Here is a 12,775-nt window from a genome sequence, read left to right as displayed (position 1 = left end):
TTTATCTTCTAAGAGCAACTCAGAAAAATTACTTAGGGGGCTTATATGCATAAAAACACTCCAGGTGAATTTCCAACCCTCACCTTCCCTTAGTTCTTCCAGAGCTCGGAAGAACTTTGTCCCAAGCTACTGTCTGTTTTCCAGGCTCCTTTACAATCATTTATTATTTCCCAAATCATTTACCCTTACTCAAAATTGCCAACACTCCCTCATTTTCTTCTTCCCTGTGAAAAAAGGGCTTATCGGCTCCTGAGTCTCATCATCATTTTCCCATGACAGCCATTTCTACTGTTAATCTACCTATTGTCATTAATTCCATCAAACCTCCAAGGGGTGGTGAAGAAATTCCTCTCAGCCTGGCAATAAGCATGGAAGGAAGGGGCAATCTGCAAGTCCAGGTGCCTGAGGCTGGAGTAGACAGGGAATGGATGACTTGCATCCTTGGAGTAGCTGGAATGCCCTATCAGAGGTCATCAGCAGGGATGGCCCCATGGAGGACATCTTGGTGGGACAGCAACACACCTTTGCCTCCATCTTCCCGAATACAGATTCATTCAGTTCATCCAGTACCTAAATCCTTTATCTTTTCATTGGAAGAGTATTTATAGAACAACTACTATATGCTAGGTATTTCAGAGGGATTGATTGATGATGAAGGCTGGTCCCAGAATTCAGGACTTGGAAATCAAGTGGATGCTACAGGGACACTGCTACATCAATGTTCATAGCAGCACAATTCACAATAGCAAGACTGTGGAACCAACCTAAATGCCCTTCAATAGATGAATGGATNGAAAAATAATACAAGGGGGACAAATGAATGTCAGTAGAGGGGGCAGAGAGAGAAGAGGCGAGGGGAGGGGAGGGGAGGGGGGATAGTAGAGGATAGGAAAGGCAGCAGAACACAACAGACACTAGTATGGCAATATGTAAATCAATGGATGTGTAACTGATGTGATTCTGCAATCTGTATTTGGGGTAAAAATGGGAGCTCATAACCCACTTGAATCAAAGTGTGAAATATGATATATCAAGAATTATGTAATGTTTTGAACAGCCAACAATAAAAAATTAAAAAAAAAAAAAGAAATCAAGTGGAACAACTGATTTTTTTTTTTGTACCAGGAATTGAATCCAAAGGCAATTAACCCCTGAGCCATATCTCTAGCCTTTTTCTGTATTTTATTTAGAGACAGGGTCTCACTGATTTGCTTAGGGCCTTACTAAGTTGCGGAGGCTGGCTTTGAACTCAGGATTCTCCTGCCCCGGCCTTCTGAGCTGCTGGGATTATAGACATGTGCCACCGCTCCCAGCACTGCTTTTGCCTTATGCTAGTTGCTTTAGAGACATCATTTTCAGTTCCTCCTGCAATGGGAAGCATTATAATTAGCATGTAATAAATGAGACAGGAAGTGCATTTTGTGAGTTTGCATAGCTCAGAAGCTGCTGGCCTTGCCCTTGTTTTAGACCTTTGTGAAACTAAGATCCTGCCCTTTTTGTCATAGAAGAGATTCTATTCATTATTAAATAAATGAAACACGATGACTGTGATCCTTCATTGGACCCTACAGAGTCAAAGGGCAATGTACTCCCACCTTGGACTTGTCATTGAAAAATCAGACATTGGGCATAATATTAGTCTGTTTTCTGTTACTATAACAAATTGCCTGAGGTTGGATGATACATAAAGAAAAGATATTTATGTAGCTCACAGTTCTGGAATTCTAAAAACCACCATGGTGCTGGAGTCATGAAGGGGTTAAAACATGATACTTCATTTTTTTGTTCCTTGAGGTCTAATGGGCAATGTTCAAGTTTTCCCTGGCAGCACTGAGATCTGTGCTCTTGGGTTCTTTCATTGCAGTCCTTTCTCATAGCATCTAATACCCAGTAAACTTCCACCCACCTGGAATCTGAGTCTGGGTCTATATTCACTCTGGGAGGTTTAAAGGGGGAAGCATGGAATCACCAAGTGATTTTGGGTCAATAGGCAATATTCATCATTTTTCAGCAATTTTAATAACTTGGATGAAAAAAAGCCCCTGTATACTGCAGTCCATCTGTAAGTGTTAAGAGTCCAGGCCTTTGGATGGGTCTGCGGTATGGGCAGTCCCACTACTGTCTCAGAGAGAGGCCCACAATTCTGAACTCATTGAAGCTTATGGAAGCATTTTTATTTGCAAGGCATAAATGATCTTTCACTCCCATTCCTAACTCCATCTTTCTGTTAGAGATAGCTCAAACATAGCCTGCAGCTGACATTTGAAAGTTGGAAATGTCATTTCTGCATGGCCTTTATCCTTTATAGCTGGACACTCTACCAGCCTTTCCCGGGTAGCACTGTTCCTTCAATTACGACTCCCTTGTGGTTTTTCTGAGTGGGTTCTTTTGATTAGATCCACCAGGATAGATTACGCCGAGGAATGGAGTGTGTCTTACAAGTGGTTAACTGATCTGCAATGACCTCAGAATAGGAAGGGAGAGAAATGATGCTCTCCTGTGTCTTGCATCTTGAAAGAATTACCCTCTTCTAATTAAATAGCTGTAACCAGAATAGTGCTTTCTCAACTACTTAAAAATAGACAGCATATCAAAAACTGGGCCAAAGTTGATATAACAAAGTAAGAGTAGTGTTGCATCTGGATGGTGGGATTAAGGGTGATATTAAGTTTATTCTTGATATTTTTCTGTTTCATTTAGTGTCTATAATCAGCATGGAATTGTATTATGATAAGGACAAACGCAGTAGCCATTTTGTTGCATCTCATTTTATAAAATATTACAAAAAAATGCATACCAAACTGGTTTTTTTTTATATTCATACATGAAGTATTTAAAAGCTAGAGACATAAGATGCAGCTTTTCAGAAAGTCTCAGGCTTTTGTCTCTAGCACCATGCAAAACCTGAGTGAATATCCCACTTAAACAACTAAAGATTCTAGGTATCATATTTTTTAAAAAAATGTGTATAGACATTTTCAAAATATCTATCAATAAACAGGAATCCAAAGAGGGAAGAAGTCTCTGAAGCATGTATTTTCCAAACCAAAACATTTGCCAAACTAAAATGAACATGAGCATTAAGTTTCCATACCTTTGAAGATATGAGGAGAAGGTGTCAGAGTCTGCAGTGTGCCCAGAGTGACACCTCTGTCCCCTTCCTTGCAGAAAAAGCCCATGTCTATTCAAATGGCGAATCCTCAGGGTAAGGGAGAACGGGAAATAAACCCCATTCAACCTCAGAGATATCTAGAGAAGCATTCCATTTTGAAGGTTGGGTTTGGGAAAAGGAAAAGAATCACCTAGAACTTGTAATAATACACCAGGTCTCAAGCATGAGTGCAGCCCAGTTTTTCACTGAAGAGTTGTCCAAAGCTTGAATCCTATGGATTAGTTTGAAGTAGTACCATGGAGTTGAGGCACAGCAGAAGCAAATGCAGACTTTTCCTGGAGAACTTCCACTCCCTGTCTCCTTCAACCTAGGCTTCAAAAGATTCCTTCAGCTAAAGTTCCACAGTGAAAATTCACCAAATTTACAAAGAAACAAGGTCTATGACCAAAAGGCAATAGAACACACACAAAAAAAAAGAGAGAGAGAGAGAGAGAGAGGGAAAACTAAAATACAAAATATGACTAAAAGTAAGTAGAGAGAGAGGTATAAGAGTTCCCCAATGTGTGTACATTTTTGCTTTCCATGGTGTCAGTTACAGAAATAAATGGTTCATAAGATTTTAACTGACATTCTGAGTAGCACTGATGAAATCTCATGCTGTTCCATTCTATACTGCCTGTAACATGAATTATCCCTTGTCCAGGGTATCCATACTGTATATGCTACCTGCCCCATAATGGTTGAGAGACCACATCCATGTCACTTTTATTACCATATATTGTTATAGTTGTTCTATTTGATTAGTCATTGTAATCTTTTACTATGCCTAACATAGAAATCATACATTATCGTCTGTATATATGTACCGAGAAAAAAATAGTACATATAGGTTTTGGTACTATCTGAGGTCTCAGGTACCCAGAAAGGTCTTGGAATGTACCCCCTGTATATAATGGGGGACAACTATGAAAAGAATTAAAGTATTGTAAAGACCTTGTGGAGGAAGGCTGTAAAGACATGGATTAACTTCAGACTTTGACAAATACATAGTATGAAAACGTTCTGTGTAACTCCCCAGTGAGTAGGAGGAAAAATGAAATGAGAAAAAAATTCAGTTCAAAATAAATCAAGAAAGGCAAGAAGAAGAAACCCATAGATGATAGGGCAAGCAGGACCAAATATATAATAGAAAAAAAAAATCTCTTGAATTTAGAGCACCAGACCTGGAGCATTGATACTATGAACCTTAGATAATGTTGGGAAAAGAATCAGAAGTTGTTTGGCATTTTTTTCTTAAGCTACTGCTATGGATGTGGGATTATTTGTCTTTTTGAGACCAATCAGTCTTTTTCATATATATTACCATTAGAACTGAAGCAAAGATCACATCCTCTGACCTCATTCAAGCACTGAGGGATTCCTTATTACTGTAGTTTAGGGGTGGTGTGTCCCCACCAAAACTCCTGTTGAAATTTGAGTCCCAGTGTGGCGATGTTGGGAGGTGGGGTTTTGGGGAGGTGAGGTTTTGGGGAGGTGACTGGGTCATGGGATCAGAATATCCATGAATGGATTAACGTTTTTCTTGAGAGATGGGGTTAGCTCTTGTGGGAGCAAATTGTTTTAAAATGAAGCCAGCTCCTTTGGCTCTAACCCCCTTTTCTCCTCTCTACTCACCTATTTCTCCTTTATTTTTCCATCACATAGAGAGTAGCATGTGGCCTACCAGAAGCCAATCATATGCTCTTGGACTTCCAGAACTATGAGCCAAAATAAAACTCTTTCTTTTATAAATCATTCAGCCTCAGATATTTTGTTATAGCAACAGAAAATGGACTATGACACCTGTGGTCATAAGGGAACAAACTTCAGAATCAATGAGATAGTCCAAGAATTGGCAAACTTTTCCTGAAAAGAGCCAGATGATAAATATTTTGGGTACCGCAAGCCACTAAGTTCTCTGTTGCACCTACTCAACTCCACTGTACTGTGAATGCAACCACATACAATGTGTAACCAAGTGAGCATGGCTAGATCCTGACAAAACTTTATTTACACAAACAGGGCAGTGAACTGGATTTGGTGTGTAGGCTCTTGTTGCTGGTCCTAACCTTGTTCCTAAAAAACAATAAATGGAGATGATTTATCTTGTCCAGTGATATAAATTCCAACTTTTAAATAGACTGGGAAAATCCCTCCTGTAATTTGGTCTCTGTGGCAACTGACCCAGCCGGCCACATGCAAGGACTTATTTCAGGCCGCCGTGGAGTGTGCCAGGAAATTCACACATCACCATATGGCATCCACACTGCTACAAAGCTACTGTCAGCAGAAGGCACGGGAGAAGCTGGTCACATCTTATTTGGGGAGGGCAGGGGGTACCGGGGATTGAACTCAGGGGCACTGGACCACTGAGCCACCTCCCCGGCCCTATGTTGTATTTTATGCAGAGACAGGGTCTCACTGAGTTGCTTAGTGCTTCGCTTTTGTTGAGGCTGGCTTTGAACTCGTGGTCCTCCTGCCTCAGCCTCCTGAGCCCCTGGGATTACAGGTGTGCGCCACCCTTCCCGGTGAGGTACCATCTTTTGACAAGCATTCCTCACAGGCACATCCCTGTAACTGAGCTTAGGTGATGCTGTGATGTCAGCCCCCAAGGAGGGAGACCCCACTGGGTAATAATGTCCCAATCCAGTAGAAGGATTAGCCCTGCCTGAATATATTAATAAATAAAGTGGAGGACAGACAGGTGGCTCTACCTCGTGGCTCTTTAAATTAGAGGCACAGCAAGAGCACAAGAGGTGAGTGACACTAATCCCCTGAAACCACTTAACAAGGAATGCCAGAACAGCACTTCAAACGGGCAGCCTGTGAAGATATATGATCTCAGAGCCACCTCTCAGCAGCCAGGGGAGGGGATCCCATGGAGAGTCCTGGAACCAGAGAGGGGAGTGGCTGACTTGGAAAGGCCTCTCCCAGCAGAAATCACTTCAGGGGGACCTGAATGGAAACCAGAGCCAGAAACAGAAACAGGAAATGCTGCTGTGGTGGGGAAATGAACGCCTAACACATGGAGACCTTTAGGAAAAGTGATGAATTGAAGGTTGGGACGGAAAGAGCTTTTGTCTGCAGGGGACTGTAGTGAATGAGGCTGCCAGGAGATAGGAAGAGCCAGAGTTAGCCTCTGAGGTTTGGGGTGACATATGGAGGAGTCTGCAGTAGGGCCATGCCCCGGCACCCTCTGAGAGCTCTTCACCTCCTACCAACTGGGGAATTGAGTGCCTGGACTCTGAGCTCTTAGAAGGATATCCTGGAGCACGGAAGTCCCCAGGGGATGAGATCAACTTTGTCCTACACTTAATTTTTTTTTTTCTTTTGACTTAGAAGACGTAGTGCAAAAAGCATGCTCTATGTCAGCAGCCCGAACAATTCATCTGGGACATGCGAGCATCATCCATCACGCTCAGCATTTTAATCCAGCATTCTGTCTGAAGCTTGAAGTGACAGAGCTGCCACCATACGTGAAACCTGCCTTTGCTCTGTTTGCTGTTTCATTTCATCCTTGATTTGCTGTCACTTTCCGAGGTATTGAACACATGATTGAAGGGCTGAGTGCATGCCTACAACAGTCCTTAAACTGTCTTCGATTTTCACAGCCAGATATTTTAACAGAGTTGCTACAGCTGAAACCTGTGTTAAAAAAAAAAAAAATTGTATTCATTCAATGAAGAAAATAATCAGTAAAATGTTACTACCATATCTGAAGGCTTGTTTGAATCAGAAATTGTAGATCTTGTTTCAGGACCACTTGGCATGTGCCAAGCTGTGAATGGCCAAGATGCTCTGGAGCCTTGGGTGCAGCGGCTTGATAGGGTGCACTCTCACTGTGCCGTGTGGACTGTGATCCTGCAGCAGGTCACAGACAGCACCTGGTATAGCACAAGGAGACAGCTCCCAGCCTTAAGCCAGGGGATGCTTGAGGGAGAGAGGAACAAGGAAAGGATCATGACGAAGATCCCTCCATCAGCAAACACCAAGGAAGGCAGCCATACACACAGCCCAGAGCAGGCACAGTGGAGCAGTCAGCCTGACTCCCATATGGTGAGCTGGGGCATTAGCTACCATGAATGCAAACAGCCACATGGGGCTGTTTGCGCAGCTGAAATGCAAAGACTATACCTTGGGGGTTCAACTTCAGGCCATCTGGAGCCACAAGACCAATGCTCTCTGAGAGGGGCACATTGGTTTGACTGCAGTAAGGGACCATTCTCACCGTGACAGCAGGAATGCTGCAGGGGAGGAGGAGAAGCAGGGCAGATGTCAAGGAACAAGCTTTCCCAGAACCAGATAGAGACTGCTCCAACAGCTCCTGCCTGGGAGGGGGATCTGGAATGGGCAAGGATCGGCCACCTAGCCTAGCTCCTTCAGGGAGATTTGACCTGTCCCTGGCAGCCTATGCTGGAAGGCTGTGAAATTCAGCCTGCTCTGGCTTCACCTGTCCTCCCATCCTCCTTTCTCTCATTTTCTACAGCTTTGACTCCCTGCTGACTTGTGATTCTCCCACAGAACCCTTCCCCATGGTAATATTTACATGAACCACATGAAAGGTGTCTGCTGGCATCCATTGGCCAACAGAAGACATGGGCACATTCTTGTCCCACTTCCCTTGTTGGTGGAAATGAGAACCAATAACCAGTGTCGTGGTAAAGATTTATTAAGAAATATAAACCGTCATATGGTCCAGTCCCCCACCTTCTCCTGCTACTTCTTGGATGAGGGTCCTCCAACGCCCATGTCATGGGCGGGTGGGGATACAAAACAGCCCTGTGGCATGCTGGAGTGTCCATGCCATCTTTTTTAAAGAAACTTGCAGGTTTACAAACTGGATATTTTAACAGAGTTGCTACAGCTGAAACCAGTGTAAAAAACATTTGTATTCATTGAATGAAGAAAATAATCAGTAAAATGTCACTGATGATAAACAAACTACATGGCTCTTTATTTCAATTAAGTTCTGAGTTAAGAACTCTATTGTGTACTATTTAGAAGAAAAAGAAAGGGAAAGTCTATCATTACAACCCTGATGCCCCTTGTGGGTGATCATGAAAATGTTTGTGACACTGGCCATGGTACGGGGCTTTGGAACCATGACACTGCAGTCACAGACCTGGGGTCAATGTCCAGCTCCTGGAATCACAAGTCATTTAAGCTCTCCAAGTTTCCCAACCTGTAAAATAGGGTGATAATGGGTAACCTTGTAATAAAGATCTGGCAAGATTTAAATGAAGCTGATTCATGGTAAGCATTGAAATAATTTAATTTATATTCATGTTATTACCATTATTTAATCATCATTATTACTTATTCCACACATCATCAACTAAGGAAACATATGTAGCTGAACTATAGCAACTAGATAATGTCCTCTACCCAAACAAACAGTGAAGGAGATGATATCGCCCATGGTGGCCATCCTGTCCCCAAGCTAATCATTTATTTATTTAACTCATGACTGTGAGTTTAATTATGCAGGCACTGTTAATGTTAAAGTTAGCTTAAATAAGTGATGAGTACTTCATTCATGTGTTTATTCTTTGGCTCCCCAGGACAATATTTTTTAATGTAGCACAATTCTGTTTTGCACACAAAAAGATACCACTTAACATGGTATTTGGTTGGTAAAATACATTTCAACTAATGCACAATTTATAAATTAATTATTTTCTTTTACTTTCTTTTTTTATTTGTTCTTTCCAGATATACATGACAGTAGAGTGTATTTTGATATATTATACACACATAGAGTAAGTATAACTTGTTCCATTTAGGATCATGTTTTATGGTTGTATATGATATATAATTACATTGGTCATTTATTCATATATAAGGATAACAAAGATATGTCCAACTTATTCTAATGCCTTTTCAATTCCTATTCCCCCTCCCTTCCCCTCATTCCCTTTGTCTAGTCCAGTGAACTTCTAATCTTCCCTCCTCTGTTGTGAGTTAGTATCCACGTATCAGAGAGAACATTCTGCATTTGGTTTTGGGAGATTGGCTTATTTCTCTTAGCAAGATATTCTCTAGTTCTATCCATTTACTGGCAAATGCCATAATTTTATTCTTTTTTATGGCTGAGTGATATTCCATTGTGTGTATATACCACATTTTCTTCATCCGTTCATCTATTGCAGGGCACCTAGTGTGATTCCATAGCTTGGATATTGTGAATTGAGCTGCTATAAACATTGAAGTGGCCTTGCCACTGTAGTATGCTGATTTTAAATCCTTTGGGTATAAACAGATGAGTGGGATAACTGGGTCAAATGGTTCCATTCCAAGTTTTCTATAAATTATTTTTTAATAATTAGATATGAATACATTTCTAATAATTACATCTGATTTGATACAATGTATTAAGTACTCAAAAAGAGCAGGAAGCATGTTCTATGCTGGGTAAATACAACAGTAAGATGAAGCAGATACACTGTTGTCACACACTACACAAATTATACATCTGTGTGTGTGCATATGTATATAAATAAAATTTAACTACGTTAATTATACACACATGCATGTGGACACACATGTACATGTAATGTCAACTGTGGTGACTACAAAGGAAAAGTAACTGCTCTGAGATATATTTCAGCGGAAACCTGAAGGACAGGCAGGCTTTAGCCAAACAAGATCATTCCAGGGACAGGGAGCAGCAATTTGAATGTCCCCAGGTAGAGGAGTGTTTGGTGACTTCAGGAACTCAAAAAGCCCAGGATGGGGGACATTCATGAGAGGCCACCACGGTGGGCAATGACTCTGAGGGAGCCATCAGAGCCTGAGATTGCAGGGACATGAAGACCATATTAAAGATCTTGGACGTTCTTACGAGGGCATATGGACAGATGTTAAGCAGGGGTGTGACATGAGCTGATTTACATTCTAAAAATTCCTCTTGCTACAGGGAAGATAGGTGAAAAGGGGTCATGAGAAGGGACCCAGGAGACCAGAATGGGACAGCATGTGGGCTGGGATGGAAGGACAGTAGAAGAGATGGAGAGAAGGTTTGCGAGGTAGAATCTCAGGACTGGGAGGTGGGTTAGGTGAGGGGATCCAGGGAAGCTGGGGTTTCTGGGTGATGAACGTTCTTTTTACTCCGATGGAGAACACAGGAGGAAGATCATATTAAATGGAGCAAGATGAAGGAAATCAATGGACTTGACTATTTGCACTGGACAGTCCTTTATTCCTGTGTGTTTGAGCCCAGATATTTGCAGACAATGTGTGGGAGAGAAGTTTAGGTTAGGCAAATCTTAGTTTTTGTTTCCTTTTGGTTCTAGAGTCTGTAACTATTGGATGGGTTTTAACCTGGTTATACCAAGAAGACCAAAATGTGTTTGGCCATCCCTTGAACAGAGTACCATGTGCCATTTTTATTACCTTTGATTTCAAACTGATTCATATTCACTCCTCTGCATCATCATTCTATCACCTAAAAATTTGAGATTTACAGATTTAAAGTACTATGATAACATTATTAATAATATCTCATTTTGGCACAAAATTCAAAATCATGTTAATTCCCTGAGTTTAAAAAAAAATTGAGAATTTTTATTTGGACGCTGATAAATCTGTGAATTCTGGAGTATGTTTACATCGCTTTCCCATGGCTATATCATTTTAGCCAGTAAACAAGTACTCATCATTCTTTTCCAGAATTAGTGATGAACAAGACTATTTTGAATTATGTGTGATAGGCAAACATCTTCGCTTACAATGACACTGCCTTATACAGCATAATGATAGAATTTTAGCTTAAGAATTATCTTACCCAGATCACATCAATGTAGCTTTATACAATGTTATGTGCCCAGTAGAATTAGCAAATCATCTCTTCTTCCAAATACTTCACGTATATCCTCAAATGTATTCTTTGAAGAGACTTTTTCTTCTCTTTCCCTTGGCCTCCTGTTTTCCCAAAGTATAGTTTTGAAAGTGGGTTGTTAGCTAGTTTGGTAGATAGTCTTTAAACTGCAGTGGTACGTGAGTAGAACAGGAAATATCAAATCAGAAATTATTCCTTACATTTCTATTCCCCCAAGGAGGAAGAACTGCAAGTTGGAAGAAAGCCTGTCACCATCAAAACACACAGAGAGAAAATAATTTCCCAGTGAGAAGGTAAAATTCTGTGGCTGTCTCTGCCATTTACACTAGGAGTGCACAGTGGGTTCAAAGACCTTTTATTAGCAAGATATAAACCACAATCAGACTATTTGACCCAGATGTGAAAAAAAAAATAAGCACACAGACATGAACTTTTTCTTTGGTTCAAATATCCTGTGCAGAAATGAAACAAAATAACAACAAAAAGAAACAATGGATCACATCCTGTCATTGATACCAGAAAGGAAGTCCCCCCGCCCTTCCCTGGCTCAGTGAATTGTGTACAAACAGATCACAGGTCAGGGGACAGTTTCCAGGCCCCTCACTGATAGTACCTATGGTACCAAACCTCCTCTTTGTGCATAACTTCATGGTTCTCATGCCTGTGGAGAGAATTGGGAGGAAGCCAAAATAAAAGATGACATTTAGTGAGGTTGTATTTGTTTTTGCATAAATTGGAATGACATTAGTAGTAATTCAGATAAGTAGAAGAGCCAAGAGAAGCACCCACGTTGCAGTGAGATCTCAGCAGTGTGTAGGTAGGAGAAGGCTCAGGACCCACTCCTAAATTATATCTATCAAATTTCTCATTCTGAAGTGTACTTATTCAATTGACAGATTGATGGGAAATTTTCCTGCTCCAAGTTCCCAGAGGAAATCAAAGGTGAGCGTTGGTTTGGCTACCCATTGCTCTAGTTCTAGCCATGGAAGCTGGAAAACTTAATGATACTTTTTCAAATTGAAACAAATTAAAAATGGAAAAAGGAAAAGAGGGCAGGGAGATGGATGGACACCTGTCCAGTGAACTGAGACTTGTGTAACACCAATATGGATCTGTGCTTGATGGCTGATTTAAACTGCTGCCAATTAGGAGAGTAGGGAGGAGAAGGCAGACAGGGTCTAAGAGTCCACTTAGAACACTTGTTCCTCCTATCTCAGATTTCCCAGATTAGAGAATGCCTCTCTTCCCATCAACCAACAATTTCAAGGGTTTTTACAAACACAGGTGTGAGATCTAGATTTAATATCTCATTTAGCAGTATTTGGAAAAACTACACCCTATGAGAGTTTTTCAGATAACTGAACGCAGCACTTTACCATAACATAAAGAAAAAAAGTTACCATTTTTAAATCAAAACCATTTACAATGGATATTCCTATTTTCTATCTTCTTCCTGTAGGTTTTGCCAGTATATTTTTCCAAGTCTGATTTCCAATCTAGAACTCTTCTCTGCACTTGAGATTCTTCGTCCAAGTACCCACACAGCAGACCCATTTGAAAGCCTATTGATCATTTCAAAAAAGGCATGTTGAAAAGCCAACTCCTGACCTTCTCTCCTAAACTCTTCCTCTCAATAAATGAAAACTTCAGCCCTCAGATGGTTCATGAGGAGCCCACTGAAGTTACTCCGGTTCTCTCTCCACCTTCATGTCTAGTCCTTCAACAATTCTGCTGGTCCTATTTTCAAAAATATCTCCCTCCCTGGACCTCCACTTCTACCACTTCCA

At 41.1% G+C, this 12,775-nt stretch overlaps 1 long non-coding RNA gene across 1 annotated transcript; it reads right to left on the bottom strand.

The window, feature by feature from the left end:
- Positions 1-7,802: 7,802 nt before the first annotated feature.
- LOC125617797 lies at positions 7,803-11,340 on the bottom strand. The gene is made up of 2 exons (XR_007348911.1): positions 10,935-11,340; positions 7,803-8,333 (listed from the first exon to the last, which is right to left on the bottom strand). It is a non-coding gene; the product is annotated as an uncharacterized LOC125617797 (long non-coding RNA).
- Positions 11,341-12,775: the final 1,435 nt, after the last annotated feature.

Source organism: Marmota marmota, unplaced genomic scaffold, assembly GCF_001458135.2.
Source record: "Marmota marmota marmota unplaced genomic scaffold, marMar, whole genome shotgun sequence".
Classification (NCBI taxonomy): Eukaryota; Metazoa; Chordata; class Mammalia; order Rodentia; family Sciuridae; genus Marmota; species Marmota marmota.
Note: the sequence above shows the minus strand (reverse complement) of the source record. Positions and strands in the feature narration are given on the sequence as shown.